A 7957-nucleotide genomic window follows, 5' to 3' on the forward strand; every position below is an offset into this window, starting at 1 on the left:
TATGAATTTATCTATACACTTTCTATGCAATAGAGGCAGTAAGACGTGTCTAGACTTTAAGGATGATAAGCAAATAATTTTCGGCACTAATGATAAGCAAAACTTTTGACATGCAGACACGGTCGAAGTCCAGTCCCACTAATGCATCCTAACGACTATCAGTTAGACTCACTAATGCAAGACCTGGTTCACTAAGACCACCACTCTGATACCAACTGAAAGGACACGTCCTAATCCATCCGGACGAAGTCCATATCGATTATAAACGATTCACAGCAGTTGATTACATCGCGAGGTACTTGACCTCTATATGATACATTTTACAAACATTGCATTCGTTTTTGAAAAGACAATCTTTCATTACATCGAAAGTTGACAACATGCATATCATTTCGTAATATATCGTACTATAATTGACTTAATAATAATCTTGATGAACTCAACGGCTCGAATGCAACGTCTTTTGAAATATGTCATGAATGACTCCAAGTAATATCTCTAAGATGAGCAAATGCACAGCGGAAGATTTCTTTCATACCTGAGAATAAACATGCTTTCAAGTGTCAACCAAAAGGTTGGTGAGTTCATTAGTTTAACATAAATAATCACTTCATAATTTTAATAGACCACAAGATTTCATATTTCCATTTCTCATAAACATACGTCCCATGCATAGAGACAAAAATATCATTCATATGGATTGAACACCTGGTAACCGACATTCACAATATGCATATAAGAATATCCCCATCATTCCGGGATCCTCCTTCGGACATGATATAAATTTTGAAGTACTAAAGCATCCGGTACTTTGGATGGGGGCTTGTTGGGCCCGATAGATCTATCTTTAGGATTCGCGGTAATTAGGGTGTCTGTTCCCTAATTCTTAGATTACCAGACTTAATAAAAAGGGGCATATTCAATTTTGATAATTCAACCATATAATGTAGTTTCAATAACTTGTGTCTATTTTGTAAAACATTTATAAAAATTGCGCATGTATTCTCAGCCCAAAAATATAAATGGTAAAAAGGCAAATGAAACTCACGCATATAAATATTGTAAAATAGTTAATAAAGCATTTGCATGTATTCTCAGCCCAAAAATGTATATAAAAGGGAATAATGAAACTTACCTGATGTATTTTGTAGTAAAAATACATATGACGACATTGAACAAGAATAAGGTTGGCCACGGATTCACGAACCTATATCATTTGTATATTTATTAATATTCATAGTTGTAATTGAACACACATATATATATGTATAAATGTATTAGTTATATTAATTTCATATTAGTAATATATGTATATGTTTTATATGTTCAATATATATATATATATATATATATATATATATATATATATATATATATATATATATATATATATATATATATATATATATATATATATATTAAATTTTGTTATGTTATATGTGTTAAATATATATATATTTATGTATGTATTTAATTTGTTTATCAAAACAGTAGTTCTAATTATACTAAGTTAATATTAATAAAAATAATGATAATAACATTAGTAATATACTTATGTTAACAATAACTCTATTAATGATAACAACAATGATATTAATAATAATACTTGTAAAAATATTAATTTTACTGTTAATGATAGTTATGATATTGATTTTTAATAATTACATAATAATAATACACGTGATAATATAAATAATAATACATATGTTAATATTACAATTCTATTATTTATAAAAAGATATTAATACTAATATTTACGAAAAATAATAACAATTTGTATTATTTTCATAATGATAATAATCGTAATCATAATTTTGATACTAATACTAAAATGGTAAAAATTATATTTTTAGTAATATTTATAATATTACCATGGTAATATTAATAATATTACTATATAATAATAATACCGGGAATGATAGTAATATTAGTAATAAATATACTTAGTAATGATAATAATATAACTTATAATGATAATCATGATATTACTAATAATGAATAGCATAATAATAAAGATAATAATAATAATAATGGTCATAATACTTATAACTTTGTTACAATACTAATTATAATACTTATGATAATTATAATTCTAGTTGTATTAACAATAACTAATAATAACAATAATAATATTAACAACAACAATAATAATAATAGTGAAAATGATAATAATAATAATAATAATAATAATAATAACAATAATAATAATAATAATAATAATAATAATAATAATAATAATAATAATAATAATAATGAAATTGAAAATTTAAAAGTTGTATACCCTCTTTTAAAGCTTTTCCAAAAATATTTGCCCATGACGGGACTAGAACCCGAGACCTCTTGCTCACCCTCTAACCCACTTAACCCTTCCTCCGATACTGTCTTTCTGAAAATATAACCGAATTATATTTATTAAACTCGAATTTACGTTTTATCTTCTTCTTCATCTCAATTCAAGTCGACAGGCCCAAACAACAAACAATCAAAACCGTGACTCTAGGAGTTTGAATTTGGATTGGCAATTGAAACAAATACACACGTATATGGTTTATAACAATTGATAAATAAATAAAAAAGGTCTGCTGTGTCGCTAAAAAAAATGACAACCCAAAATTTAATTTCAATCTCTAGATGTTTTTAGACTAAGGTTTCTTCATGAAAATGGTTTTAAATCATACCTATAAACTTTGTAAACCATCAATTTCAACAGAAACAACATAGTGAATTCGAATTTACTGAAGAACAATTCTGTTGAATTTTTGAAATTTAAGTTTGACTCGAAAATTAGAGTTCGTTAGGAGGAATTGGAAGGTATAATTTTGCAGATAGTTTGAGTGGATTATTCCTAACAACACTCCATTAATAGATTTTGAAATAAGAATCGAATTCGAGGTTTGCTGACTCAAGAACACGAACAGAGGTATTTAACTCGTTGTTTTTTTTTTAAATCCGTGTTTAATTAATCAGTTGAAGACAGAAGTAATGGATAGTTGGTGATATGATTGAGATACTTGATTGATTTCCTGTCAATTGAGTTGAATAATTACTATATATCAAAATTTTGAGTGTGGTCACAAGGATTTTGTTCATACAGATATATATATATATATATATATATATATATATATATATATATATATATATATATATATATATATATATATATATATATCATTAAAATAGTAAATTGATGGTTACTGAATTTTGTTTGTAGTGGATTGGATTGTAACAATTAGGAACAGATACAAAAGAAAAATAATCAGATGATCGTGATATTCAGAGAAAGTTGATTCTGTAAAGATTTTATCTATAATTAATATTAATATTAATAATTAGTAAATAATAATAAACTTATTAATAATAATAATAATGAATAATAAAACTGATTTTTCTAATAAATATACTTGTATATGATGGCATATATATATTTGTATACATCAACTTATTCATACCCAAAATCCTATACCTATATATTTATATATATATATATATCTTGTATTAGAAATAATAATATTCATGATACAGATATTAATATTAATATTAACATTTAACATTAACAATAATAATGAAAGTAATAATAGTAATATTAATATAGCAATCATATAAATATATTTAACATATTATACATTATGATTGTATCACATATAACCTATGTTGAATATTATTTATTCAATTTAACATAATTTACATTATACAATATGTGTTTGCATCTTAAATATAATTGTCTTATATATTTGTAAGTATCATATATATATTTATTTGATATGTTATTTTATGTCATTAATATAAATTTCTACATAGAATATCTATAACTATTATATATATTCCAATATACATATAATAATTATTATATAAATCGTTTACATCTATACATAGATTTATATTAGTAACAACTTATTTTGTATCATTTCACATTTTAAATTTTACTGAGTTAGTAACATTTTATAAGTTCCAATACTTACATTTATAACTATATATATATATTTATATATACATATTTATCTGTTTACAAACAATTGTTCGTGAATTCGTCGGGAATTGGTCGAGGTCATTTGATTTCATAAAACTGTTCAAAAATTTCTAGACTTAATATTACAGACTTTGCTTATCGTATCGAAATCAAATAAGATTCAAGTTTAAATTTGGTCAGAAATTCCCGAGTCATCACAGCGACCGTGCGTGCTCCAGTCCAAATTAGGTATCCGTTGTATAGCCTTTTGACTCAAATTTGAACACCACATTTTGGCACCTTTACTCCTTCTAACACCTGCAAAAGAAACCAAACATCCTATACAAGTACTATATGCATTAAGTGTGTGAGATTTGGTCTTAATGCATGAAAGTGACTAACCATTCCAAAAGTGGCAAACCCAACATTCTTGGAGAAGTGTCTTGATTGATATTTAGGGAAATTTCAGTTTGGTCAAGACTTAGTTAGTCACATTAATGTCTTTGGTTCAATTCTAAAGACTAGTCACTATGTCATTAACTTCCTAGTTTCAATTAATAACAAGTCATGTTCTTTTTAAGTTTAGTTAGAGATTAATTGAACAATGTCTCTATAAGATAATCATGAAGCATGTAGAGACATCAAAGTTAAGTCATAAGCAATCACCCTTAGTTACTTAGACTAGATCAAATAGACAATTGACTATACTTTCATTGTGAACCATTTTACACTTAATCTATTGGAGTAGGTTAGTTACTTGAATCCTAACTAATGAGCACATAGCAAACATATTAATCAAGTTGACAAGTTTATGAGTATTAAGCATATTGGCAAGTAGCAAGTAATACTCACATAGCAAGAGATAGTTATTCTAGGATCAATCATATGGATACTTGCATAACTTATAATTTAAGCACTTAATAAGTTTAATGTGCAATATGACACATTACATTATTAATGTGTAAGCACACATTAATGTCCAACACATGCACAAGGGAAGAGCAATCTCTAGTTGGGACTTGATGACCATCCTAAATGTGGGAAAAGGGTTACCCCGGCGAAGCTTTTATTAAAGAATAAAAGAATAAGTTTTACAAGAAGCACTAGAGCTATAAGCAAGCCTTATAGCTACACATAGAACAACCAACGAATATAAAGCAAAGAAAACGCTACATATTCGAACAACTAAACAAAACAGCAACAATCAATCAAGCTTCCAAGCAATCTTCAACTGTATAACTTGTCGTGAATCCTTGAACCGGACCGACATGAGCTTCATTTGAACAGTGGAATATATGTCTTCAAATAATCTATCTACCGATCGAACTTTCTTCTTAAATATTCTTCCATCCTAAATGTATCTAAGTGTGTTTTAGGACTACAAGTCATTACTAGTTAATCTTGAGAGCATTGTTCCTCATTTAGCCTTAATTAATCACTAAGCCATTTCTAATAGCAATCATTGTTCTAGTGACATTGCCTTAAGTGTGTTGGTACTTGATGATCATACTAAGGATATCTAGATAAGAATTAAGATCACAAGTTGTTGATTAACACTTATGTGTTATGCCTAATCTTGGTTAATTTGTCATTAAGATGTCATTAGGCGCAATTAATCACAATTAGTGTTTTTATAACCAAACCTCGGTTGAGTATGAAGAAGGCATCTATTCTAAGCATGTTGAGAAAGGTTTCATGAATTATAGATGTCGGGAACTAGTCAAACTTTATTTGGTCGAAAATGGTAACAGAGAGAACTGTGGTCGCACTGCGGTTGACCGTGGTGATGACCGTGCAAATTGTTTTCACAAAACTGCGTTGCAATTCAGTTTGGGTTTTCACGGTTGACTATGCGGTCGACCGTACCTTGACCGTGTGTTTAGTTGAAGTTTTAATTTCATTCTTTAACCTATGTTTGACTTGGTCATTTGCAAGATAAAGTATGGATTAGTGACCTTGCGTGTTTTATGTTAAGATGACAGTCATCACTTATGCATATGTATGTGTCATCATCAAAACATATTCTTTGGTTAATCATACTTAAGTTTGTTGTTTAGTGCATTAACCCACATTCAACCAACAGAAAGGTCTTCCTAAAGTTTTAAAAAGTTATCCGAAAGAAAAAACCTATCATGCTTACTAAGTTTCAGACCATCATCGCTTATACGAGTGAATTGCTTCCCACTAATCGGGATTTCTATCAGATTGTTGCTCAAGATAAAGTTATTAAAACTAGCCGCTCTATACGAGATAAATTTTGAATTTAATCTATCTGAAGCTTCCCGTACTTCGTTGAAGTCCCCACATAAGAGCCAAGTCGTATCAATATTGTTGAGGACACCCGTCAATGATTCCCACATTAATCTTTTCCCCACATCGTTATGTGGGCCATAGACGTTTACTATGATTGATTCTACTCCCGAATGTACCCAATTCCCACGTATTGCTTGGAAATTTCGTTTTCCATGGCATCCATTACATCAAAACTTCTTTTATCCCAAATCATAATCATCCCAACCGAGTTACCGATTACATCCTTTTAGATATACCCAAAATCAGTTTTTCCCCACAATGACTGAACCCACCAATCAGAGATATGTCGACATTTAGTTTCCTGAAAAACTGCAATATCAGGTCTTTCAGAAACACATATGCTCCTGACCCACCCGAATTTTCCCTCAATCGCAAAACCACGTATGTTAAGTGATAGAATCTTCATAATTAAATAATAATAAAATGAAATTAAGCCAAAGGGATCTTACTGAAGGTTTGAGGTGGGCCACCTCAAACCGATGTCTTCGCCATACTCTCTTAAATCTCCAGAATTAAAGGAGGATTGAGATCGATGTTTATTCGATCAGCATTTTCGATTCTGGTATTGGACACCCTAGTTTTCAATTTTGATTTCTTCCCACAACCTCTACATTTGTACACCGCCATTTGATCAGTTGTTCCCCCACATCTCGCCATGCTTTTGAATTTCATTATCCTTGATGATGCCCGACAATTCCCGATAGCTCTCCAGTAACATTCGCTGCAATTTGAGATTTCAACAGAATGAGAAGAAGAAGTTTTTTTTCTATTTGGGGATAAATTGATCTCTTTCTGAGTTCACGTTGGATGTATCAGGTATGTGAAAGGAGTTTTGGTTAGTTGGAAGCCCACTGGATTTATCACAAGGACAATCCCCAATCTCTTTTGAAGAATTATAAGGCCCGTTTTTGTACACCCCACCAGAAATATCATTTATCCTGTTACATTTATGGTCACACATGCAATTAGGCCCATTTGAATTTGGCCCAATTCTATCGATGCCAGCATCCAAACCCCTTTCCGTATCTTTTCTTGTTTTACCCGAATGTACGTTATCCAGATCTTGTGGGGTCCCCTCGGATTCTTCTATATGGGAATTAGGGTTTATGTCATCATTGCATTTATTGGGAGAATGAGAAGAGCCGCAATTATCATTTAATGTCTCGATAACTATCTCTCCATCCTCGAATAACTCATGTATCCCAAAAAAGTTCGACCCTTCATCTTCGCCACCTAAACCTTTACCCACCGATGAATTTTCCGGTACTTTCACCAGACGTTCTTCTAACTGAATTTCCTCATCATACAATGACTCTTCATCATCGCTTTCATCGTCTGGATTGGAATACTCCCCTTCATCAGAGACAAAACTATCGCTGGTATCTCCTTCCGAATCACTGGATTCAATCAGAACCTCTTTTTTCGCCATGATGTTAGGGTTGTGTAGTAATTCTCCTGTTATTGTAATGAAATAGTCCTTTGACCTGAATCTCAGTTTTAGGGACCCATTTACCACATCAGGTTCGTTGAGTTTAACGTAAACCTTTCCATGTGACATGTCTTGATTGTCGAAAAGTTTGCAATTTTCGAACATGTATACCGTTCCCCACCACTCCGCTATCGACATAAAAGTTTTCTCCGACCAACAAGGGAGTGGGAATCCGCAAATGTGAAGCCATGCCATTCGACCATCTG

This window comes from Rutidosis leptorrhynchoides, chromosome 4 (assembly GCF_046630445.1).
Source record: "Rutidosis leptorrhynchoides isolate AG116_Rl617_1_P2 chromosome 4, CSIRO_AGI_Rlap_v1, whole genome shotgun sequence".
Classification (NCBI taxonomy): domain Eukaryota; kingdom Viridiplantae; phylum Streptophyta; class Magnoliopsida; order Asterales; family Asteraceae; genus Rutidosis; species Rutidosis leptorrhynchoides.